At 44.2% G+C, this 27258-nt stretch overlaps 1 protein-coding gene across 2 annotated transcripts in view; it reads left to right on the forward strand.

Moving 5' to 3' along the window:
• Window positions 1-12299, forward strand: part of LOC120941329 (RNA-binding protein 12B-like) — a 35027-nt gene extending 22728 nt beyond the window's left edge. The window contains exons 3-4 of one of the 2 annotated variants that reach the window (XR_005749539.1): window positions 6920-6971; window positions 12106-12299. The gene's annotated coding sequence lies outside the window, so the exon portion shown is untranslated. Of the gene's footprint in view, window positions 1-6919; window positions 7117-12105 lie in introns of those variants that run through there. The other variant, XM_040354659.1, reaches the window with a different exon arrangement.
• The last annotated feature ends 14959 nt before the right edge of the window (window positions 12300-27258 follow it).

Raw genomic sequence — 27258 nt, forward strand, 5'->3', positions numbered from 1 at the left:
TCTTTCTATTGCATGTTTTTAAATGACAGAAAAAAAATCATCAGCATTGAGGCCTCATGCACACTGGACGTTAAAATAACGTTATAAAAACGCCAGTAGCTTTGTAGTGAGTTTTTCAAAGTTTTTGCAATAGCGTCAAACACTGAGTGGCCTTTTTTTTTTCTTCTGTGTTCTGAAGTCAAAAACCACTGCTGTAAAAACGTCCAGTGTGCATGAGGCCTTAATGTTAAATGAATGTTTTACTGTTTTTTATAAATATGCCCCTTTATTTAGAGTAAAAAGTGGATGAGAAGTGTTTTGCGATTTTAAAATTTGAGGAATATTTAACAATTTGCAAATTTTCAATATTTAAATGAAATGCTATTGCTAAGTTATACCTGTCACTGGTTTGTGACAACGGCTTGCTTAAGCTCTTGTTGGCTTCTAGCTTATGACAGGGTTGATCTGAGTCTAGAATGCCCTGTATGGCAGTTGCAGAATGTTCTGTTGGTCTGTGTTTGCATTATTTTCTTCTTACTTGAAAACAAAATACATTTTATTGTAGTAGCTATGGTAACAACCCATTCAAATCATACTTAACTTTACAGTTCTATTCTTCTGATTCTGTTTAGATGTTGCCTTGCTGTTTATTTTTTAAATGGTCAGGTAGCTGGATTCAATAGGTAGCTCAACTCGGAGAGGCAGAAAGGTTTATATTACAAGACTTCTGAACTGCCAGTTGGCAGACTAGAGCTGAAAAAGGTAAGTATGATTTCAATGGGTTCATCTTCACCCTGAACTAATGTTTTTAGTTTGGTGTGTGAACGTGTTTTACTGCAAAAAATATATAAAAAACAAAATGCTGGAAATCATCATGACTACAAGCGGAGACACTTGGAAGGACGAGACACTTGGAAGGACCACAGGAGACTTCATTGGAGCGCCATGTAGTTGCAGTCAGACTGAATCTCGATGGATCAAGAGGATTTTCAACTAAGTGTTGTGATGATGGAATGAAGCTGCGGTGGACAGACTACAGAGGGATGTGGCCCAAGGTAACAATTCTATATATGCAGTGTAGGCTTCTACCTGGAAGAGGATCAAAATATTGTAAAATGAATGCAAGTTGCATTATAAAGATCTTTTAGTACATGATTGTAGTTTGAGCTACCATCTTCGGGGAAATGTTAGTACACTATTTGTATGCTTTGGGCTGGAAATATGCCTTTACTTTTGCCTGATGTAGGTTCTATTCAAATCAATAGAAACACATCTCGGCACACATTAATATGTTGACCTGCAATGCAGAATGTTTTGCATTGCATGTAAACATGATGCCTTTCTACAGATTTGGGGAAAAAAAGTCAAGCGTGGTTAATGCCTTAAGACCCCTTTCACACTGAGGCGCTTTGCAGGCGCTATAATGCTAAAAATGGCTCCTGAAAAGTGCCCTGAAAGAGCCGCTCCTTTCACACTGGAGCGATGTGCTGGCAGGGCGGTAAAAGCCCTGCTTGCCGCATCTTTGATGCGCTGTATGAGCGGTGAATACACTGCTCCTAAAGCGCCCCTGCCCATTGAAATCAATGGGCAGCGGCACCGAACCCCTGGCAAAGCGATGCTTTGCGGGTGGTTTTAACCCTTTTTTGGCTGCCATCAGGGGGTAAAAGCGCCCTGATAGCGGGCGAAAATTACGCCAAACCGCCGTTTAAGATAGCGGCGCTTTACCGCTGACGCCCACACCGCCCCAGTGTGACAGGGCTCCTATTGAAAGCCTACAACACCTTTGCTTAGTATCTTTGTCTAAAATTGGATGCGTTAATAAACTGCCTAAAAAGCTTACTATGTAAAGTAAACCTGTCTGAAATAAAGCATAAAGGCTTTTCTCGGCACTCTATAACACCTGGTACTGTCGAGTAACCGCACATACCTTTTTCTTATTGTAAGCGGCTAGGGAACACAGATTTCAAATTCCGCCCCCCTCAGGAGCTAAACCTGTATGCATTCTTAAAGCGGGGGTTCACCCTATAAACAAAAAACAATTTTTTTTTTCTTCTAGCATAAAATTAGGCATAGTAGCGCGAGCTACAGTATGCCTGTCTTGATTTTTTTAGCCCGGTACTCAGTGTAATCGTACATTGAAGATACCGACTCCCCGCGGGGAATGGTCATTCCTATCCAGACGGAGGATGATTGACGGCCGGCTCTGGCTACTATGCCTAATTTTATGCTAAAATGTTGCTATGGAGGGTGAACCACCGCTTTTAAGGTTATCGGTGGCCTTTTGTTTTTTTAGTGAAATGCAGCACAATGAGGGAGCATATATGCCTTTTACTGGGTGCCTTGGGCCACTGAGCCATGATAGAAATATTCTTAAGATTAGACTAACTTGGCCTGTAATCTCACTATTGGAAAGTAAACTTTTAGCGGAACTTCACCCAAAACGGCAAGCTCTGCTTGTTGGCACCCTACTGCCACATTTGGCATCTTTTGGAACGGGTACCTGGTTTTGACAGGTACCCGCTCCCACTTCTGAGTAAGATCGTCGTACTGAGATTTAATTTATTTACGGCCCTCCTTCAACACACTGCCTTCTGGGACAGAGGTCCCAGAAGATGGGACCATTCAGAAAGCATGAAGCACGCACAGTAGGAAACAGGCTGTGAAGCCGCAAGCTTCACTTCCTGTTTCCCTTAGTACAGATGCCAATGCCTGCACCTGAAGCAGATTGCCTCATCAGCTAGGGGTGACTGACATTGTGGGATCCCTGGACCGGTAAGTGTTCCTCTATTAAGTCAGCAGCTACAGTATTTGTATCTGCTGACTTTTTTTTGGAACTCCACTTTAATACTTCAAACTTTTAAAGAGGACCAGTCTTTTAAATATTAAATATTAAACATTATGCAAACAGTATTGGAGTGGATAATTAGTTTTAAAGGGGCTGATTTTTTTTTTTTTTTTCTTTCCTGATAAAATACTGCTTGGTCACCCGATCTGTTACTGGGGAGATTTAGAAAAAAATCAAACAATCTCTACATTGTCATGCGACCAAGTGAATAGACATTGGGGCAGCATTTTTCCACAGTAGATATTCACTTCAGTCCCTTTACTGCTATAACACACCCTTAAAGATATTTTTCAATCCATATACCCTTCAGTGTGCATATTATATATTATCCAATCTGTGGAAATTATGTTCCCAGTGTGTTGGTGCTGCAGCTGCCCCTGCGTCTAGCCCCTCCCAATCCGTGCTGTGACAGCAGATGGGGGATCTTCTCCCCGTGTCTGCTGCCACAATTAAAAAAACTCAGTTTTCTGTGAATGGCCAACTACAGCCTTAATGGCTATTGTGTTGTAGTTCTCAATGAACTACCGCAGCGCTGTTCTTGTCAGTGTGTAACTAAAATACTTGTACAAGGTGCGGGCACATAGCTTACAGAGCCCTGCATAGCGCCCACAATCTGCTGATCGTGGGTGCATTGCTTTACAGGCTCCCAATTAAAAAAAAAAAAAAAAGAAATCGATAAATGCACATTTTACATTAGGTCTGTGTGTAGGAGAACCACATCCTATGCAGACTAGTCCTACATTTCTTCATGATTGGTATGCTCCGTAATCATGTACTCGTTTTGCTTTTTAGCGTTCTTGTATAATGCAACTTGCGATGTAGGTTTTTGATGCTATAACATCAATAACCTTACTGCTTGTCACTCTAATTCGTCAAAGTTTAGGCTATACTTTAAGAAAATGTATTTCAAGGTTTAAGATTGTGGCTTAAAATCACACTTTTTGTACATGTTTTTGGTTGAGATGAGGGATATTAATCTGCCACCAATTGGGTCAGTTAAACGCTGAGTACTTTCTTCTACAAGTCCTGTTGCTACTCTGCCCTGCACATCAGAAGATCCTCGGATTCCCCTTGGATGACTTCTAGGAAGCCACAGACGTGGAGACAGCTGGACCTGGAAGCATTACAGGACATGTGACCAGGAGTGTAGAGGTGAGTCAGATTAACACTAGTGAACAGTGCTTCACACTCAGAGGTGTGGACTCTACTCCCGAATCGCGCATCCCCGTTCTCTAATTACCAGCTAATTGTGATGTTAGAGGATATCGCTTTTTCTTTTTACAGTTTAATCATTTAGTTTTTCTATATTTTTCCGTGTCAATTTACTCCTAATGCTGGAGTTAGGCCTTTCTAAAGGGCATCTGCAAAATGGAACTGGTGATCTACATGGATAGACTTTGCTTTTTCAAGACCGTATGGCCACTGTAGCTGCTTTATTAAGATATTAAAGCTTAAGTTTGTGTTCCTGATGTTTGGTTGTGGACAACCTGTTTAAGTATAGCAAAACCATAACTGGAAACATCTGAATGTTCTTTATGTATACTATAAACAGGAAAACCATTCCAGTAGATCCATGCAAAGTCCATTTTACATATCTAAATTCTAGGACATGAGCTTTGAGGGGATCTGTGTTGTAGAACTTCGTTTGACTTCATTGAATGCCTCTTTTCTCCCAATTAATGCAATCCATGAGCTTAATTGCTGTCATTATTAAACTTGTATTTTATTGTGGAGAATAGCTTAAAAACATTTGACTATTTTAGGTTTTATTGGTACAAATGCATGACTTTTGATGCACTGTGAAGTTTGGTTAACTTGAAGGTTGTGGTAGAGTGCTGCATGGTTTATAGTTGTACAGGTTTGTGAACACTAAACCTACAGCCATGGACATGAACCTTTTGTACCTGCATTCGCACTTCCATTTAGTGCTGCCATATTACAGCAAGCAAGTTACAAATAACCTGTTGGCAGGTACTCCCTGCTTTAGGAGAATTGCTCATATTAGACACTTTCCCAATTAGAGTGCCAGTATTATGTAAACTACCACCAGACACTGCAGTCATCAGGCTTGGCCAATGTTTGAATTTTAGGAAATGCTTATAATGCTGACTGTGCATGGTATTTCTGCAAAGGAAATTCAGGCGTCAAAGTCAGTGGGTGATTAAGTTAATAAAAAAAAACAGGTACTATTAACTGAAAGACAATTCTATGGTTACATGTAGGGTTTTTGATTGCCAATATGAGAGAGAATGCCAGAGTACCCATAACGAATCACTAGTGGTAGGCTGCCAGAAATGACCCTATTTAGTCTGTCTGAGAGAATGCTACAGGCAGCCCACAATAGCATATCCATTAAGAGAATTGCCTCCATAAAATTGGTCTGAAGTCCCTGAAATTAACAATACACTTATTGCATTTTCAGTAGTGTTGATGCATTTTTTGCAAGGAATTGCATCTTAAATCTTATCAAATGTCTAGGAACTGGTAGGGAACAACAAGTGTTTGGTGTATTGATGCTTCTCATCAATGTTGTACACTGAAGCATCACTCTGCCAAGCCCAGGTATTGTGGATTCCCTGCAAACCTCTGCTGTGTAGAATAAAGGGACCTTGACACTATAGTAATGTGGTGGTGTCCTTTTTTATATTTTTTTAAGGCTGTGAAAGAATACTTTCCTTTTCTGACGGTTACACCACCCAGTTCTTGAAATCCTACTTCAAAGTCTGCTGAAAAACCAACACCAATCTCCTTGTTCTTTCACATCTTTCCCTGGTTCTTTTGCTGACCTTCACATTACCACTCTTTAGTGACTCGTAAGGGTCAGTAAGGGAGGTGGGCAATGAGATCGATTTAAAGTGTCTGTTTCTCAGCTTGCTTTTGGGGAAAGTTTTTTTTTTTTTTTTTTTCCCCCCTTCCTCGTGACCGGTTTACTTTTTTGCTGTTGCCACTGAGGCAAACGCGGTTGACTGCGTTCAATAGCAAAAGATTCATATTGGCAATTTTGTGTACTCTGTAACTCCATAGCTATTAGAAATTGTGGTCTGATCAGTACAACCATTCCACTAACACATAGTTTGCCTAATTCGTAATAGTACATTGGGAGAACTTGTCTCTCTCCCTGTTTGGTTATGTCATTTTTCAGTGGTCAGTTTTGGATGTGGGGCACTGGTGGTACTCATGCCCTTCACAAAGCACTGCTACTGAATAGATTTCCATAGAAGAAAACTTTCACCAGTTCTCAAGATGCAAAGATAAAACTTCAGATAAACACCATTTCATATGACTGCTTTAACTTCCCTTGGCTGAAATTGTGATATTTGAGAAACTTGATACATACAGTTAGTCTGTAAGTGTCGGTTCACACTATCGCGACTTGGGTTTCGACTTGTGTCGCGCGACATGAGAAATTCAATTGAATGAAGGCCATCTTAATGTACACTTCTGAAGTCTCTCAGACTTCAGAAAAGGGTCCTGTACTATTTCAAGGCGACTTCTAGGCAACTTGTACCCATAGATTTCAATGGAAGTTGCCTCCAAGTCGGATCTCTGTCTTAACTGAAGCAACTTTACAGGAAGAGAAATGTTTTTACTCAGGCAAACCCCTCCCTTCCATAGAGCTGATTATTCTGTGATTGGCCACAGCCAAAGTCGCCTGTCCTGGAGGCAACTTTAAGTCGCGCTGAAGTTGCCTTGCAAAGTCGCGCTGTAAGTCCCCTGTGTGAACTGACACTAAGCAATTGCCAAAGCATTCACTACTTTGATGCTAGCATGTTTATATAGCGTTTGTAAATCAAATTTGACTAGCCTCTGGTTGTTTTATTGTATCTTTTGGCCAAATATGTAAATTGCTTGTAGGTTCAGTCCACGTAAACTTTTTTTTTGTTGACGTTTAGTCAGTGGCTCTATCCACTGGTTTCATTGCTTAGGTAGCAACCAGTTGACAGTGCTGGCATACAGTGTTCTAGTTCACCATAGTGTACGTGTTCTATGTACAATGTGATGATAAATTACAGAAAAGGATAAACTGTGATCCATTGTTTTCATTTCTGTGATGTCCAGACTTCTCATTTTGTCTTCCCCCTTTTTATGTTGCAGGCTTTAGACTTGATGTTTGGATGCATGGAAGCTTACACAAAGGTAACAATAGGTAAGTCTTGTTCCAGGACCCTCTGGAAGGTAATACAATTCACCAAGGAACAAAGTACAGTTTTGTACTAAATTAACCACTTGTTGATCAGGCCTTTTCTGGAACTTTTTGTTTACAAGTTTAAACTTAGTTTTTTTTTTTCTCCTAGCAGAGACCCTAGAGCGGGGATATGCAATTAGCGGACCTCCAGATGTTGCAGAACTACAAATCCCATGAGGCATAGCAAGACTCTGACAGCCACAAGCATAACACTCAGAGGCAGAAGCATGATGGGACTTGTAGTTTTGCAACAGCTGGAGGTCCGCTAATTGCATATCCCTGCCCTAGAGAATAAAATGGCAATTGTTGCGATATTTTATGTCGCTGCATTTGCATAGCTGTCTTTCAAGCGCAATTTTTTGGTAAATGGACTTTAATGAATTAAAAAACCAAGCACAATAGTTATCCCTATTTTTTTGTAAAAGATGCTGTTACGCCAAGTAGATGCCTACATAACGTTATATTTTAAAATTGCGCACGCTCGTGGAATTCCAACAAACTTCAGTACTTGAAAATCTCCATAGGAACGCTTAAATTTTATTTATTTTTTTCAGCGTACCTGTTAAGTGATAGAGGAGGTCTTGTGCCAGAGTTATTGCTTTTGCTTTAACAAACGTGGTGATACCGCATGTGTGATTTGAACACTGTTGCAGACACGACTTGCGTATGCATTCACTTCTGCATGCGCGCATGGATGGTTTTGGGGCGCTTTAAAATATTTTTTTCTTTATTTTTACTTTTATTTTTATTATTTTTTACAAGGAATCTAAACATCCCTTGTAATAGAAATACGTATGACATGTCCTCTTTATTGAGAGATGTGAGGTCAAAAAGACCCCAGATATCAATAACTTACCTTTAGACCCCTTTCACACTGAAGTGTTTTTACAGCGTTTTAGTGTTAAAAATAGCGCTATTAAAACACTCTCCATGCATCTCAATGGACCCTTTCACAGAGCCCTGCAAGCAGCATTTTTGGAACAGCTTTTGGGCGCTGAAAAAAAGCTCCAAAAACGCCCCTCTCCATTGAAATGAATTGAAAGCGCTGTAAAAACGCCTTACCCTTTCACACTGAGGCACTGCAAAAACGCCTTAAAACGTTGGGATTACAGATAAGGCTTCGCTCGAAAAATGCCCCAGTGTGAAAGGAGCCTAATAAGCAAAAGAGAAACTTTTTTTTTTTTTTGCATTTTGAAAAAAATATGAAAATGTTTGTGATCTTTGCCAATACCACTAGAAATGTGTCTATTAAGCTGAATACACACTACACAACGTTTGTAGTTTGTTTTCCTTTTAATTTACCTTCAACTATGTAGTGCAGGGGTAGGCAACCCTTTGAGCACAGTGCTGAAAAATATTTTCAAAGACATTGAGTGTGCCGATTTTACAGGTGAAACTCAAAAAAATTGAATATCGTGCAAAAGTTACTTTTTTTTTTTTTTTTACTAATGCAACTTAAAAGGTGAAACTAATATGAGATAGACTCATTACATGCAAAGCAAGATAGTTCAAGCCGTGATTTGTCATAATTGTGATGATTATGGCTTACAACTCATGAAAACCCCAAATCCACAATCTTACAAAAATTGCATGCAATCAATAAAACAAGGATTGTACATAGAACATTATCGGACCTCTGAAAAGTAGAAGCATGCATATGTACTCCACTTGGTTTGAGTCCCTTTTGCCGCAATTACTGCCTCAATGCGGCATGGAAGCTATCAGCCTGTGGCACTGCTGAGGTATTATGCAAGACCAGGATGCTTCAATAGAGGCCTTCAGCTCTACTGCATTGTTCGGTCTCATGTCTCATCTTTCTCTTGGCAATGCCCCATAGTTTCTCTATGGGGTTCAGGTCAGGTGAGTTTTCTGGCCAATCAAGCCCAGTAATCCCACGGTCATTGAATCAGGTTTTGGTCCTTTTGGCAGTGTGGGCAGATGCCAAGTCCTGCTGGAACATGAAGTCAGCATCCCCATAGAGCTCGCCTGTGAAAAGAAGCATGAATGCTCCAAAATCTCCTGGTAGACTTCTGCATTGACCCTGGACTGTATGAAGCACTGGACCAACACCAGCAGATGACATGGCTCCCCAAATCAACACACTGGACTTCATTTTGCAGTGTGTGCGACTCTCCATTTGTCCTCCATATTCTGGGTCCTTGGTTTCCAAATGAGATGCAAAATTTGCTCTCATCAGAAAAAAAGGACATTAGACCACTTGGCAACAGACAAGGTCTGTTTTTTCTTTAGCCCAGGTAAAACTCTTCTGATGTTGTTTGGGAGTGGCTTGACAAGAGGAATACGACAGCCTTAGTCCAATCCTTGTGAAAGTCCCCAACACTTTTGAATGACCTTTTTCTGACAATCCTCTTCAGGCTGCGGTCATCCCCGCTGCTTGTGCACCTTTTTCTTCCACACTTTTCCTTTCCACATAACTTTCTATTGTGCTTTGATACAGCACTTTGGGAACATCCAACTTCTTTTGCAATTACCTTTTTTGAGGCTTTACCTCCTTATGGAGGGTGCCAATGATGGTTTTCTGCACAACTGTTAGGTTGGCAGTCTTTCCCATGATTGTGATTCCTACTGAACCAGACTGAGAGACCATTTAAAGGCTCAGAAACCCTTTGCAGGTGTTATGGCTTAATTGGCTGATTAGAGTGTGACACTTTGAGCCTAGAATATTGCACCTTTTCACAATATTCTAATTTTCTGAGATTGTGGATTTGGGGTGTTCATGAGCTGTAAGCCATAATCATCACAATTATGACAAATCACGTTGTGAATCATTTTGCTTTGCATGTAATGAGTCTATCTCATATATTGTTGGCACCTTTAAGTTGCGTTAGTGAAGTAAATGAACTTTTGCACGATATTCAAATTTTTTGAGTTTCACCTGTATAACAAAATATGTCAACTTCACACAATCGCGAAAATGATTTTTTTTTTATAAAGTAAATGGTTTAAACTTCTTGAGTAGTAGTGAGAAATTAACATCCTACACTCTTGCGCCTCGGATCAGCCCCAATTCCTGCACATTTCAGATCACTGCCCCACCAATGTACCTCCTGCACATCTGCCCCACCTCTGTTTCGTCTGCTCATGACCCACCAATGCACCTCCTTTCTCGTCTTTCCCCACCCGCTGTACCTCTGGCCCACCCACTGTACCCCCTTCTGATCCCTCCCATTACTATACCTCCTGCACATCTGCCCCACCACTGTACACCCTTTCTCTTCTGTCCCACCACTGTAAACCCTGCTGCTCATCTGTACCTCCCTGCACATCTGCTTCACCAACGTATCCCCATGCTCTTCTGTCTCACTACTGAATCCCCTTTTCATCTGTTCTAACACTGAACCCATCTGCTCATCTCCCCCACCACTGTAACCTACTTTTTAATTTGCCCCACCAATGTACCTCTTGCTCATCTGTCTCACCAATACACCTCCTTTCACATCTGCTCTACTGCCCCTGCTTTTCAGTACCACCACTAAACCCCCTTCTCATCTGCCCCAATACTGAACCCACTCCTGAAGCCCCTTCTTATCTCTTCTACCACTATACCTCCCTGCACATCTGCCCCACTGCTGTACCCCCCCCCCCCCTGCTTATTTTCTCCACCGCTTTTACCCTCTTATCTGTGATATGCAGAGTGGTGAAAGGAAGCAGAGATGAGACGCATCTACCCGTTCTGGCACACTCATCCTGCTGATCCACCTCTTGCATCCAGCCCATGTGCTTGTATGTGATGTCACATATAAGCATCTGGAATGGATGCAAAATGATGAGCTCAGGGGCATTTTCTGAAAGCAAGTGACCTGTGTTCAGGATCATAAGTTTGGCCCCCGCAGCTGAGAAAGTGTGGCCCTGCAGCAAAAGTTGGGTGTGATTTTTCATTGCGCTGAATACTGGCTCTGGCTTAAAGGGACAGAGTGCAGGGGGTTCAGTAGTAAGTGACACAGAGGTTCAGGAATAATTTCAACAAAGTTCCAAGATCATTAGTAATTCCACAAACTGTCAGCTAATTGTGGTTTTCCCAATTACAGTGAAATCCCTTCTTTCTGAGATTGGTAGTGGCAACCAAGCGAGTCCTCTTCCTCTCAGATGGTGGACGGGGATAGCAGGACTGTATTTGGCTTTAGCAGTGGCCAATGACAGTAGTTGTCCTCCCCCCCCCCCCCCCCCCCCCCCGCAAAACTGCACCCAATCTCTTCCCCATCACAAAAGCTGATGGTCGCAGCTACAACAAAGTTGGAGAATCAAACAATGTTTCCCATCTTTTACAGTGTGTGGGGGCTCAGTGCAGGAGCAGTGTGGGGAATTCTAAAATTGGAATGCATTAGTGTCTCATTGACATCTCCCAGGGCTGCTGGAGGAAGAATCGAGTGCCTGCAAAAGAGGCTTTTAGTGCCGGGGGTTGCCTGCCTAAATGCATACAAATTGAAAGTGTTTTAGGTTTGACCTTGTATTATATGGTTTTGGTAATTCGAAAGGAAAAAAAATTAAAGAAAATTGTATAGTGTGAGTGTGTATGCAGCTTATGGCTCCCACTGGCGATGTAGGCTGGTGCAAATTGTACCAGCAGGATTCCTGGTTGGGCTACCGGCTCCATTCACTCACAGGTTGCCACCAGCCACAGCTAATCGCTGCCTATGCAGAGAACCAGGAATTGCTGCAGCCTGTCATAGTGAATGTTGCCAGCTGGTTGAACCTGAACGTTTCGAGACGCAGCAGGAATCTGCTCTGGTCTATATCGCCAATGTGAATGAGGCCTTACTGTGTCAACATTGGATACATTTCTAATCTTCTCCTGTCCCAATGACATAATGGGTATCAATAAGGTAGTCTAGTCAGTGGTGACAAGGCAATAAAAATCAAGCGGAAATGACGAGAGTTTATTTTCAATTTGGCTATTCAAGGCTTGCAGTGACTTTTTTCCCCCCCTAGTAATTACGACATCTGAAGCACTGCTTCCACTAAATGATAGTTACTGCCTGTTCAACTGTGTCATACCTCAACTCCAGGCTTGCCAAAACACACCATTTGCAGCACTACTGCACCCATTTAAATCTATATACATTTGTTTTTCCAGGTGCCCGTGATGTCACAGGTCCCCTTCATCCGTCCTCAAGCAGTGAGTGGATACTGAATTCAACAGAAATCAGCACCATATAGACATGGTGCTGATTTCTGCTCATTCTTCTGCAAGTCCAGGGTGGGGGGTGGAGCCTTTAAAACTGGGCTTACAGTAATTGGGTTGAATAAGGCTGGTTGTCATTCAACCAGGAAGAGAATCGGTGGACCATCGCTGGATTGGTGAGATGGTGTCAGGTATGCATCCAGAGGTGTGTGTTTGTTTTTTCAGGCCCCCTACCTTTCTCTACTGGGGCTTGAATTTTTACTTTCTAGCATGAAAGAGTGGCAAGGTATCCTACATTTTTCATAAGCAAGACCACAGCTGTGAGCTTGTTTTTAACATCTTACTGCCAAGCTTTAATTGATAGAGGTGGGTGTAAAAGTGCTAACTATTTTAGCTTTCGTAATTACATGGAGATGGTGTCCCCAGTGACATTAAGATAAATACAAATGTATGAATGATGGCTCAATTTTCAGCCCTTATCTCAGTGGTTCTCAACCTTTCTAGTGTCGTGACCCCTTGATAAAATCCCCCAAGTTGCGGGGACCCCTAACGGTAAAATTATTTTCGTAGCGTGGGTTGTCCGCATCCAAGGCACGTAATTTGTGCCCCTAACCCACGGACATTTAGCGCTCCCTGAGTCCCTTCCACTAATACAGTATTAAAACCCCTTATGGTACATTTGAGGATGTACCCCTCTTTCTCTTTTCCTTCCCCTTTTTTTTCCCCCATCCCTCTCTAGCCCTTTTTCTTTGTTCCTTGCCCTCTTTTTCTCTCTGCTCCATGTAATCTCTATTTTTATTCCTTCTCTTATTTCTCGGTGGGGGTGCGGTTAATAGGATCAGTGGCAGTGCTGGGGGAAGTTCTGATCAGTCAACTTGGGTGCTCTTAATCAAGGTCATCTGCTGATCTGAGAACTGTAGTGGGGACTTTTAATGGCAACTATAATCACAGGTAGTGTTACTCCGCATTCACGGTGTCTCAGACTTTGTGGTGTCTCGTAGCAGTGACACCTATGCTGAAATCGGGAGAATAGGGTCTCCTCCAGCCTCTCCCACTTCACATTCCTCATGTCAGCTGACTTCTAGTCTCGGTCCCCCAGCCATGCCGTGAACTGAATGGGCGGCTGTGGGCTCCAGGAACAGCCCAGGGTTTGGTGACCCCCTGGCAAATCATCATTTGACCCCCAGGTTGAGAAACACTGCCTTATCTTAATAACTTGTGTTTATTTTCTTTGTCTCTGCTTTCCTGATGTGTTAATAAAAATGATATCCATTTTCCAGTTCTTGGTATTGGTCTTTTATTTACATATAAAAAATCTACCCTGTGTGGTGTCATGTATATTTTTTAGTTCTTGGTTATCTGCCCTTTTCTTTATAAAATTATACCTAAGGCCTCATTCACAGGGCATTTTACAGCCAGCTGTGGCAAGAATCCAGTATTTTCTTGTGGATGTGCTCACAGGTAGTTGCGGCTGTGCTGCCTTTACAGGGTAATGACAATGACCTGTGTTTGGGGACAAATTTCCCTTTGGACACAAAACAACTTGAATTCAGGGATGATTGTGTCTCTAGCCACAGGTAATTGCTTCATATGCAATTACATTGGAACACCGGTGGCCACTGTCAGACTTTCATTACTGTTATACAGGTTGCAACTACCCTGAATCCAGCTAAAAGAATCTGCTTGATTCTTGCTGCTGACAAAATATCATGTGAATTAAACACAAACTTTGTGGCTACAGATTAAGAGTTCACACTCCGCATTTTTTTCTTTGATTAGTGAAAAGCAACAAATACACGAGTAATGCTTTTAAATTGTTCATAATTTGTATACATTACATGTTTTAGCTTCCATTTGAAAACGTTTCCATTCACAGAAAAACAGAACAAAAACACACTTTGAAATTAAATGTGATGTACAGTAAAACATTGGTTTGCGAGCATAATTCGTTCCAGAAACGTGCCTGTAATCTAAAGCACTTATATCAAAGCATTTTTTTTTTACAGGGTATAAGAAGAGAGGCACCTAAGTGTAGCAATAAGTTGCTAAATGTTGTACCTTCATTAAATGTAACCGTATTGCTACACTTAGAGGCTCCTCTCTTCTTATTTTATACTCGGTTGTGACATGACGCTACTCTTATATCAAGACATTGCTTGTATACCAAGGCAAAATGTATTAAAACATTTTGCTTGTCTTGCAAACTGCTCTCAAACTTTTACTGTATTTGTAGTCTATAAAATTGTTCGATACTCGAACAATTAGAAATATCGTGCAAAAGTAAATTTATTTCAATAATGAAACTTAAAAGGTGACACTAATATGAGACTCATTACATGCAAAGCAAGATGGTTCAAGCCGTGCGTTGTCATAATTGTGATTATGGCTTACAGCTCAAAACCCCAAATCCACAATCTCAGAAAAATGTTATATTGTGAAAAGGTACAATATGATAGGCCTTAACCCAGGGGTCTCAAACGGGTGGCCCTCCAGCTCTTGCGAAACTACAAATCCCATCATGCCTCTGCCTGTGGGTGTCATGCTGGTAACTGTCGGCCTTGCACTGCCTCATGGGACTTGTAGTTTTGCAACAGCTGGAGGGCCGCCAGTTTAAGACCCCTGCCTTAACCACTTAAGGACCGCCTCCTGCACATTTACGTTGGCAGAATGGCACGGCTGGGCACAAGCACGTACTTGTACGTCCTCTAAGTGCCCAGCTGTGGGCCTGCCACCCGGTCCGAAGCTCCGTGGTCGCCGGTCCCGATTGCCGCTGGAGTCCCGCGATCGGTCCCCGAAGCTGAAGAACGAGGAGAGCTGTGTGTAAACACAGCTTCCCCGTTGTTCACTGTGGTGCCGGCATTGATCGTGTGTTCCCTGATATAGGGAAGCACGATCAATGACGTTGCACGTCCATCCCCGCCCCCTACAGTTAGAAACACACTGAACCCCTTCAGCGCCCCCTAGTGGTCAACTCCCAAACTGCAATTGTCATTTTCACAGTAAACAATGCATTTTTATAGCATTTTTTGCTGTGAAAATGACAATTGTCCCAAAAATGTGTCAAAATTGTCCGATGTGTCCGCCATAATGTTGCGGTCACGAAAAAAAACGCTGATCGCCGCCATTAGTAGTAAAAAAATATTAATAAAACTATCCCCTATTTTGTAAACACTATATAATTATTATTATATTTTTTTTAACAAAAATAGGTAGAAGAATGCGTATCGGCCTAAACTGAGGAAAACACGTGTTTTTATATTTGGGAATATTTATTATTTCAAAATTGTTGCTCTATTTTTGTTTATAGCGCAAAAAATAAAAACCGCAGAGGTGATGGCATTATTTGTGGGGGGGGGGGGGGGAGGACGCCAATTTTGTTTGGGAGCCAGTTAAAACGACGCAGTGCCGAATCGCAAAAACTGTTCGGGTCTTTTACCTGCATTTTGGTCTGGATCTTAGGTGGTTAAAGTGTCCCACTCTAATCCAGCTAATTAAGACATAACACCTGCAATGGGTTCCTGAGCCTTTTAATCAGGGGTCTCAAACTGGCGGCCCTCCAGCTGTGTCAGAACTACAAGTCCCATGAGGCCGACAGTTACAAACATGACTCCTACAGGCAGAGGATTGATGGGACTTGTAGTTCCGCAACACCTGGAGGGCTGCCAGTTTGAAACCTAAATGGTCTGTTTGGTTCAGTAGGAATCACAATCGTGGGAAAGACTGCTGACCTGACAGTTGTGCAGAAAACCATCATGGACACCCTCCATAAGGAGTTTCAAAATGTAATTGCAAAAGAAGTTGGATGTTCCCAAAGTGCTACATCAAAGCACATTAATATAAAGTTATGGGGAAGTGTGGAAGAAAAAGGTGCACAAGCAGTAGGGATGACTGCAGCCTGTAGAGGATTGTTAGAAAAAAGCCATTCAAAAGTGTTGGACTTTCACAAGGATTGGACTGAGGCTGGAGTCGGTGCATTAAACCGCCTGACCTGAACCCCATAGAGAATCTATGGGACATTGCCAAGAGAAAGATGAGACCTAACAATGCAGACGAGCTGAAGGCCTCTATTGAAGCATCCTGGTCTTCATAACACCTCAGCAGTGCCATAGACTGATGGCTTCCACGCCGCGTTGAGGCAGTAATTGCTGCAAAAGGGGCCCAAACAAGTACATATGCATGCTTATTTTCAGAGGTCTGATATTGTTCCATGTACAATCCTTATTTTATTGATTGCATGTAATCAACTTTTCTGACATTTGGGGTTTTCATGAGCTGTAAGCCATAATCATCACAATTATAACAAATCACAGCTTGAACTATCTTGCTTTGCATGTAATGAGTCTATCTCATATATTTCACCTTTTAAGTTGCATTAGTGAAATTAATGAACTTGTGCACGATATTCCAATTTTTCAAGTATCACCTGTAGATCTTAAACTTTGAAGGAGGTAAAAATAGCGAAAAATCCTATTTCTCTAATGTTCATTAATTGACATATTGCTTCTATTCTTGACCATAGGGGTGCAGCGGCATGTGGGGAGAGTGCCTGTCTGGAAACATGACAGATCTATTTGGTGGCTTAGGTCACCAAATAGACCTGCCATGTCCCCGGACAGGCACTCTCCACGTGCCCAGGCTCCACTATGGTCAGGAATAGATGCGCTAACTAAGGCTTCCCACAGTTTGCAAATTCTTTGTGGACAACCCCCTTTTGTACACATTTATTTTTTTCTTTGGTCTTCATCCCATAACAGTAAAATCAGTACACGCAGTAAAGCATGCATGTTTTCACTGTGGACTGCAAGGGATTAATCCTCTGCACTGTGTGAATAAAACGTGGATTTGATCCCAATTTTTCTGATCCACCCCTTCCACCATCCTCTATCGGCTGATAGAATATAGCCTAGGGGGCAAGCTGCACATGCTCAGTTTGTGTATTGCTAGAATGGATTCCCCCTATTTCAATTATATAAATACAGTGCCTTGAAAAAGTATTCACATGCCCTTGAAATTTTCCACATTTTGTCATGTTACAACCAAAAACGTAAATGTATTTTATTGGGATTTTAGTAAAGGTCCTTTTACTCTGGTACCCCTAACTAAAATCTAGTGGAACCAATTGCCTTCCAAAGTCACCTAATCAGTAAATAGAGTCTACATGTGTGTAATTTATTCTCAATATAAATACAGCTATTCTGTGAAGCCCTCATAGGTTTGTTAGAGAACCTTTAGTGAACACACCAGACAGGTCAGGGATAAATTTGTGGAGAAGTTTAAAGCAGGGTTAGGTTATAAAAAAATGATGCCAAGCTTTTAACATCACAGAGGACTGTTCAATCCATCCTCCGAAAATGGAAACAATATGGCACAACTGCAAACCTACCAAGACTTCCTTGGTAACTCTGGAGGAGCCACAGAGATCCACAGCTCAGGTGGGAGAATCTGTCCATAGGACAACTATCAGTCGTACAAATCTGGCCTTCATACAGTTTTTGGTGTACAAAGATTTGCAAAACAATGGGATAAAGTAATATTCTTGAACTTTGTTTTATCTCATGGTTATTGTGAAATTGTGTGAATGCATTAATGCAGTGCATGTTATCTCAGCTTGCAGAGCTTGGATCCATTGAATGAGTTTACTAATAATGTAAATGTTTCAGAATATACAGCTTCATGATTCATAACTAAGCTCCATTATATGCTGTATAAAATAGATTATTAATTTATTTTAAAAGAAAACTATATGTAGGTGGATTTTCACTCCACTTCGTCCGCACGAAGGGGAGGACGTCTATTGACGTCTTCCCGGCATTTGGGGTCCACGCTGTAGCCGTCATTCGGCTATGGTGCAGGCGCCAAGTGGTTAAAATAAAAAAAATCAGATTTTTTAGATTTTGAAACAAACATTTCTGTGTCCCCCACATGGCTTCTTGCCAGGGTGGATAAAAAATCAAACGTGGAAGAAGGTGCTCTGGTCAGATGAGACCAAAATTTAACTTTTTGGCCAAACGCAAGGTGTGGCGGAAAACCAACACTGCACATCACCCTGAATGCACCATCCCCACCGGGAAATATGGTGGGTGCATCGTTTTGTGGGTTTGCTTTTCTTCAGCAGGGCAGGGAAGCTGATCAGAGTTGAAGGGAAAATGGGTAGAGCCAAATACAGGGCAATCTTTAGGCCCCGTACACACGAGAGGATCCATCCGCTGGAATTGATCCGTGGACCGGCTCCAGCGGATAGATCCCCTGGTGTGTAGATCCGCAGATTTTTATCCCCTGGGATGGATTTCAAGCGGATACAAATTTGAAGACATGCTTTTAAATCTATCCGCTTGAATCCATCCCAACGGATTGATCCGCTGGTCTGTACAGACTCACCGGATCAATCCGTCCGAATGGATCCCCCGCATGCGTCGTAATGATTCGACGCATGCGTGGAATTCATTATATGACCACGTCGCCGCGTCGTCATCGCGATGGGATTTCCGCGCGGATTTCGATCCTATGGTGAGTACACTCCATCGGATCCAAATCCGTGGAAATCCTCGAGAGGATTTATCCGCGGATAAATCCTCTCGTGTGTACTAGGCCTTAGAAGAAAACCTGTTCGAGACTTGAGACTGGGAAAGAGGTTCACCTTCCAGCAGGACAACAACCTTAAACATACAGCCAGAGCTACAATGGAATGGTGTAGATCAAAGCATATTCATGTTTTAGAATGGCCCAGTCAAAGACTAGATCTAAACCCAATTGAGAATCTGTGGCAAGACTTGAAAATTAGTAAAAAAAAAGTGGTCCTTTGCGCTGCTACAAGAAATGTGTAATCCAAATAACCTTGTAAAGAATTGCTACAATACCTAATGAATTCACAACTGCTCAAGCATAAAAATATTTTATGGTCTTGCGCTATTCCCTAATGCGTAGGTGTATATAACATAAAATGAATAAATGGAAATAATGTGAATATTCAAAAACAACAATACTGCTCGTGATTCACAATCATGCAAATAAGCTGTGCAATATAAACTTGAAGGTCAAGTTTTCACAGAGTTGATAAATAGTCCTTTTGATAGAATAATCCCATAGAATCTTTCCGCTTCCACCAACACCTCAGTGATCACAGAACTCTTACCTCATAGATACAAAACACGAGCCTTGGATCAAGATCCAATATGGGTTAGGTTAGGTGGTCCATCCCTCCAGAGACTTATCATCAGATAGAGATCCTGACTCACATATGGGGATGAAGTAGACAAAAAGCCTCCAATAGTTTAGTACTATTAAAATAGATCATTCATTAACCACTTCCTTACTGGGCACTTAAACCCCCTTCCTGCCCAGAGGACTTTTTGCAATTCGGCACTGCGTCGCTTTAACTGACAATTGCGCGGTCGTGCGACCTGGCTCCCAAACAAAATTGACGTCCTTTTTTCCCACAAATAGAGCTTTCTTTTGGTGGTATTTGATCACCTCTGCGGTTTTTATTTTTTGCGCTATAAACAAAAATAGAGCGACAATTTTGAAAAAAAAAAATCCTTAGTCTAGGCCGATACGTATTTAACATATTTTTAGTAAAAAAAAATCGCAATAAGCGACTGGTTTGCGCAAAAGTTATAGCGCCTACAAAATAAGGGACAGAATTATTATTTTTTATTTACTAGTAATGGCGGCGATCTGCGATTTTTATTGCGACATTATGGCGGACACATCGGACACTTTTGACAAATTTTTGGCACCATTCACATTTATACTGCGATCAGTGCTATAAATATGCACTTATTACTGTATAAATGTGACTGGCAGGGAAGGGGTTAACACTAGGGGGTGAGGAAGGGGATAAATGTATTCCCTATATCGTTTTCTGACTGTGGGGGAAGGGGGGTGACTGGGGGAGGTGACCGATCTGTGTCTCTGTACAAGAGACACAGATCGGTCTCCTCTCTCCCTGACAGCCCCGCTGTCTGTGAGAGCCGGCAATGAGAAATGATCTCATATGTAAACATATGAGATCATCTCTCATTGGCCGCACAGATTGCCCCAGAGAAGTAGAACCACCCTGCGGCCGTATATAGTCGTACGGCTGTCGGGAAGTGGTTAAAATAGTAACTGCTTACATCTCAATACAGCAAGCTGTGCACAAATAGATAAAAACAACCCACACCTATTCACCCCAAAAAGCAGTGAAATGTAAAAAAAAAAACAAGAGCCAGCTTTTGATAAGCCATTTCTTAAAAAAAAAAATAGCTCACAGCCATCTGTCTTCCCCCGGTGCCGTCTTATCCCGCTGCTGTTTTCTTCCTCACGGCCGGTTACCTGCTAAAAAAAAACCCTGCTCTTCTTCTGTGGCTGTCTTCCTCCATTGTGTTGTCGCCAGCTGTCTGGCATCTCTTATATAGCCATGGGGCACAGCCATCCAATGACATTACCCAGAGAGAGCTCGCCCCTTGTAATGTCACAAGGGGTGGACTCTCCGGGTGATATCCTGACAGGTTGAAATGTATTGGTACTAGTGAGTTAGCGGTTGGCCTAGGCTGGGGGAAAGTGTTAAAGTAAAACTATAGGCAAAACTTTTTTTTTTTTCATGTTGAATAGAGCCAGTGAGAGTCGGTTCACACTAGGGCGACACGACTTTCAGAGGCGACTCCGACATGACTTGAGCATGAACCACAGGGCAATCTGGGGCGATTTACAACACAACTTGAAGTCGTCTCCAGGACAGGAGACTTTCCAGTGGCCAATCAAACAACAATCAGCTCTGGGAGAGGGAGGGGGAGGGAGAGGTTTGCCTGAGAAATGTATGTTATCTTCCTGGAAAGTCGCTTCAGTTAAGACAGTGATCAGACTTCCATTGAAATCAATGGGTACAAATCGCCTACAAGTCGGATTGAAGTAGTACAGGAACTTCTTTTGAAGTCGGAGCGACTCGAGTCGTGTGTATTAAAACCGCTCCCATTCACTTGCATTGTTTTTCTCGACAGCGCGACTTGAGGCGACTTCAAGTCGGATGCCAAGTCGCCCCAGTGTGAACCGGCTCTGAGGGTTATAACACATGTCAGATTTATTTATATTTTTGTCATCTATGTCTCATTTCCCTTCACTGCCTGGCCAAACAGAAAGTGAGAAGAAATCCCTGCAAATAAGGGAATTTCTTGGGTACCCCCTAGTGGTGCAACGGATCACCGTTGATCCTAACAGTCACCCCCTTCGGATCGACACACACTGTGACCCGCGGATTGCCGCCGCGGCCATAACATTTGGAAAGGCCATGGCTTCGGCCTAGCTCTGGAGCCGCGGCTATCTTGGTACACCCGGCGGCGGCCATCCTCTGTTTACAGGAGGAGGAGCCTGCACTCGTGGGACACACACACCGCTGGGAGTCATACTACTGCGGGGGTGTCTACTACTGCGGGGGTGTCTGTACTGAGAGGGGGGGTGTCTGTACTGAGAGGGGGTGTCTGTACTGAGAGGGGGGGTGTCTGTACTGAGAGGAGCGGGGGTGTCTGTACTGAGAGGGGGGGTGTCTGTACAGAGGGGGTGTCTGCATCAAAGGAGGGGGTTTTTTACTGAGGGGGGACTGTAGTTGGTGGGGGGGTGACACCAACCCTAGTGACGCCACTGCAGTGGGGGAGATGTGGATATTACAGTGGGGGGGGGGGGAGATGTGGATATTACAGTGGGGGAGAATTTTTTTTGCCGATCCGAAAAATGGTCCAATCCGTGACTCTGATCCGAGGAACAATCTGGACCGTGAGTTTTTTGATCCGTTGCACCCCTGGTCCCCAGAACTAGTGTCCCCATTGAAAGATTTCAGCTCTATTACTTTTCTGAAGGCAACCCAAAATGTGTGAATCTCCCTAACAGGGGTACAGACAGCAATAAAAACTGACAAGTGTTCTAATCCCTCTCCACTTGCCATGCGATTCAGGTGCGGATGCAATGCGATTTGAGCCATACGAAACATATGTCTCAAATTGCAAAGACATCACGTGATGTGCACAGGAATGCGGTGTGATTCCTGTACGAATCACATGTAGTGTTTTGGTTGAGTGGCCCTAAGTGCACGCTGTCTGTGTTCAAGGCCGTACACCTGCACTCACACGCCTGTCAAATTAGGACCTGCATCCCTATAGCATACCCTGCCTACACAGCTCTAGCCGCATCAAAAAACACTTATTCACACTGTACAGGCCACAGTACCCATATGAATGAAAGACCGACAAAGCTTTATTTATTACCCACTTGCCGACTGCCTTATAGCAGATTTACCATTACAGGGCGGACACGCTATGCAGGATCACGTATATATAGTGCGTGCCACCGGTGGCTCGCTCCTGCTGTGTAGCTTATCAGTGGGTCCCGGGAACTCGATGTCCGACAGCACCCGTTGATTGTTTTCAATCAATATACACTTATTGGGATATTTTTTTTTACCAAAAATATGTAGTAGAATACATATTGGCCTAAATTGATGAAATAAAAGGATTTTTCAAAAAATGTTATTGGATATGTTTTGTTAGTAGAAAAAAACAATTCTATAAAATTGTCGGTTGTCTTTTGTTTATAGCGCAAAAAAAAAAAACCGCAGAGATGATCAAATACCACCAAAAATAAAGCTGTTATTTGGGTACAGCATTGCACGACTGCGCACTTGTCAGTTAAAGCAACGCAGTGCTGTATTGCAAAAAAAAAATCTTGAGCTGAAGTGGTTAACTCAATACAGTTTTACCTTTAGCCCTGGTTCACACTGGGTACGATTTGGAACGATTTGAGATGCGATTTGACATGTCAAATCGCATCTCAAATCGGCGGCAATTGTCGGCAATGGCACTGTCCTAATCAGTGCGACGCCGCATCTGCGATTTCAAAAAGTAGTTCCTGTACTACTTTTTGCAATTTCGGGCCGCGATTTACATTAAATTGCGGCCGAAATCGCGGCCGCAAAATCGCGGTAAAATCGCGCATTTTACCGCGATTTTGAATTCGCAGCAGTGTGAACCTAGGCTGAGGGTCAGTTCACACCACATGCAGTCCAGTGTGTTTTTTTTTTCTGCATCAAAAATGCATAGAAAGTAGGTTATATGGTTTTCAATGGTATAGTTCACACCAGTGCTTGCAGTTCCAGTGTGTTCCAGAAAAAAAGTAGAACAGTGGACTGCAGTGGAACTAGGGTTGCCACCTTTTCTTCAAGCCAAACCCGAACACTTTATCGGCGCACGGCAAACTTTTTTGTGCTACACTCTATAAGATTTTAAAGACCTGGAGGAGAGAAATAATGCTGCAATGTCACCCACTTAATATAGGGGACAGTATTATGCCCTCCATAATACAGGGGCACCCCATAGAGGAACCCATTAGATCAGAATTTCCTTTATATCAGTGCTCCCCTTAAAAACCCAAAAAAATAACAATTGAAAAAATGCAGCACAACCTCAATAATTGTGAATGATGGTGGAAACCCCCAAGGATAATCCAAGTATTAATACACTCCAATCTTATTTAAACATACAATATATACTGTTCAATCTCCACACACATATAATAGTGTATGAATAGAGGTGTAAATCCATTCCACAATGTGTTGTGCCAATATCCATTTTATAATCATCTTTTGAGTTAGATACATTGCCCTGCACGCGAGTCCTAAATCGCGCTGTGTGTCACTGTCTCCTGAGGTCAGCCTCTCTCTCTCCTGCCCCCCTCCCTCTCTCTCCTGCCCCCTCCCTATCTCTCCTGTCCCCCTCCCTCTCTCTCCTGCCCCCCTACCTCCCTCTCCTGCCCCCTCCCTATCTCTCCTGTCCCCCTCCCTCTCTCTCCTGCCCCCCTCTCCCTCTCTCTAATGCCCCCCTCCCTCTAATGCCCCCTCTCTCTCCTGCCCTCCCTCTCTCTAATGCCCCCCTCTCCCTCTCTCTCCTGCCCCCCTCCCTCTCCTGCTCCCCCTCCCTCCTGCCCCCCCTCCCTCTCTCTCCTGCCCCCCTCTCCCTCTCTCTAATGCCCCCTCCCTCTCTCTCCTGCCCCCTCTCTCCCCTCTCAATGGCATAGTTCACACCAGTGCTTGCAGTTCCAGTGTGTTCCAGAAAAACACACTTTTCCAGAAAAACACACTTTTCCAGAAAAACACACTTGCATTAGACTAGAGAGAGGGAGGGGGGCAGGAGAGAGGGAGAGGGGGCAGGAGAGAGAGGGAGAGGGGGGCAGGAGAGAGGGAGAGCAGGAGAGAGAGGGAGAGGGGGGCATTAGAGAGCGGGAGGGGGGCATTAGGGATAACGTGATTAGGGGAAGGGGTAACGTGATAGGAGAAGGGGTAAAGTGATTGGGGGAAGGGCTAAAGTATTAGGAGAAGGGGCGGGTGGATTGTGTGAAATAAGCCAGACTAAATGAAAGCCATTTATCTGGAAGGAGGGTGGAGTGAAGAGGGAAGGAGGGAGAGTTGATGGGAGTGAAGAGGGAAGGAGGGGGAGTTGATGGGAGGGAAGGAGGGAGAGTTGATGGGAGTGAAGAGGGAAGGAGGGAGAGTTGATGGGAGTGAAGAGGGAAGTTGATGGGAGTGAAGAGGGAAGGAGGGGGAGTTGATGGGAGTGAAGAGGGAAGGAGGGGGAGTTGATGGGAGTGAAGAGGGAAGGAGGGGGAGTTGATGGGAGTGAAGAGGGAAGGAGGGAGAGTTGATGGGAGTGAAGAGGGAAGGAGGGAGAGTTGATGGGAGTGAAGAGGGAAGGAGGGAGAGTTGATGGGAGTGAAGAGGGAAGGAGGGAGAGTTGATGGGAGTGAAGAGGGAAGGAGGGAGAGTTGATGGGAGTGAAGAGGGAAGGAGGGAGAGTTGATGGGAGTGAAGAGGGAAGGAGGGAGAGTTGATGGGAGTGAAGAGGGAAGGAGGGGGAGTTGATGGGAGTGAAGAGGGAAGGAGGGAGAGTTGATGGGAGTGAAGAGGGAAGTTGATGGGAGTGAAGAGGGAAGGAGGGGGAGTTGATGGGAGTGAAGAGGGAAGGAGGGGAGTTGATGGGAGTGAAGAGGGAAGGAGGGAGAGTTGATGGGAGTGAAGAGGGAAGGAGGGAGAGTTGATGGGAGTGAAGAGGGAAGGAGGGAGAGTTGATGGGAGTGAAGAGGGAAGTTGATGGGAGTGAAGAGGGAAGGAGGGAGAGTTGATGGGAGTGAAGAGGGAAGGAGGGGGAGTTGATGGGAGTGAAGAGGGAAGGAGGGGGAGTTGATGGGAGTGAAGAGGGAAGTTGATGGGAGTGAAGAGGGAAGGAGGGAGAGTTGATGGGAAGGAGGGGGAGTTGATGGGAGTGAAGAGGGAAGGAGGGAGAGTTGATGGGAGTGAAGAGGGAAGGAGGGAGAGTTGATGGGAGTGAAGAGGGAAGGAGGGAGAGTTGATGGGAGTGAAGAGGGAAGTTGATGGGAGTGAAGAGGGAAGGAGGGAGAGTTGATGGGAGTGAAGAGGGAAGGAGGGGGAGTTGATGGGAGTGAAGAGGGAAGGAGGGGGAGTTGATGGGAGTGAAGAGGGAAGTTGATGGGAGTGAAGAGGGAAGGAGGGAGAGTTGATGGGAGTGAAGAGGGAAGGAGGGGGAGTTGATGGGAGTGAAGAGGGAAGGAGGGAGAGTTGATGGGAGTGAAGAGGGAAGGAGGGAGAGTTGATGGGAGTGAAGAGGGAAGGAGGGGGAGTTGATGGGAGTGAAGAGGGAAGGAGGGAGAGTTGATGGGAGTGAAGAGGGAAGGAGGGAGAGTTGATGGGAGTGAAGAGGGAAGTTGATGGGAGTGAAGAGGGAAGGAGGGGGAGTTGATGGGAGTGAAGAGGGAAGGAGGGGGAGTTGATGGGAGTGAAGAGGGAAGGAGGGGGAGTTGATGGGAGTGAAGAGGGAAGGAGGGAGAGTTGATGGGAGTGAAGAGGGAAGGAGGGAGAGTTGATGGGAGTGAAGAGGGAAGGAGGGAGAGTTGATGGGAGTGAAGAGGGAAGGAGGGAGAGTTGATGGGAGTGAAGAGGGAAGGAGGGAGAGTTGATGGGAGTGAAGAGGGAAGGAGGGAGAGTTGATGGGAGTGAAGAGGGAAGGAGGGGGAGTTGATGGGAGTGAAGAGGGAAGGAGGGAGAGTTGATGGGAGTGAAGAGGGAAGTTGATGGGAGTGAAGAGGGAAGGAGGGGGAGTTGATGGGAGTGAAGAGGGAAGGAGGGGGAGTTGATGGGAGTGAAGAGGGAAGGAGGGAGAGTTGATGGGAGTGAAGAGGGAAGGAGGGAGAGTTGATGGGAGTGAAGAGGGAAGGAGGGGGAGTTGATGGGAGTGAAGAGGGAAGGAGGGAGAGTTGATGGGAGTGAAGAGGGAAGGAGGGAGAGTTGATGGGAGTGAAGAGGGAAGTTGATGGGAGTGAAGAGGGAAGGAGGGAGAGTTGATGGGAGTGAAGAGGGAAGGAGGGGGAGTTGATGGGAGTGAAGAGGGAAGGAGGGAGAGTTGATGGGAGTGAAGAGGGAAGTTGATGGGAGTGAAGAGGGAAGGAGGGGGAGTTGATGGGAGTGAAGAGGGAAGGAGGGGGAGTTGATGGGAGTGAAGAGGGAAGGAGGGAGAGTTGATGGGAGTGAAGAGGGAAGGAGGGAGAGTTGATGGGAGTGAAGAGGGAAGGAGGGGGAGTTGATGGGAGTGAAGAGGGAAGGAGGGAGAGTTGATGGGAGTGAAGAGGGAAGGAGGGAGAGTTGATGGGAGTGAAGAGGGAAGTTGATGGGAGTGAAGAGGGAAGGAGGGGGAGTTGATGGGAGTGAAGAGGGAAGGAGGGGGAGTTGATGGGAGTGAAGAGGGAAGGAGGGGGAGTTGATGGGAGTGAAGAGGGAAGGAGGGAGAGTTGATGGGAGTGAAGAGGGAAGGAGGGAGAGTTGATGGGAGTGAAGAGGGAAGGAGGGAGAGTTGATGGGAGTGAAGAGGGAAGGAGGGAGAGTTGATGGGAGTGAAGAGGGAAGGAGGGAGAGTTGATGGGAGTGAAGAGGGAAGGAGGGAGAGTTGATGGGAGTGAAGAGGGAAGGAGGGGGAGTTGATGGGAGTGAAGAGGGAAGGAGGGGGAGTTGATGGGAGTGAAGAGGGAAGGAGGGAGAGTTGATGGGAGTGAAGAGGGAAGTTGATGGGAGTGAAG

This window comes from Rana temporaria, chromosome 5 (assembly GCF_905171775.1).
Source record: "Rana temporaria chromosome 5, aRanTem1.1, whole genome shotgun sequence".
In the NCBI taxonomy this organism is placed as follows: domain Eukaryota; kingdom Metazoa; phylum Chordata; class Amphibia; order Anura; family Ranidae; genus Rana; species Rana temporaria.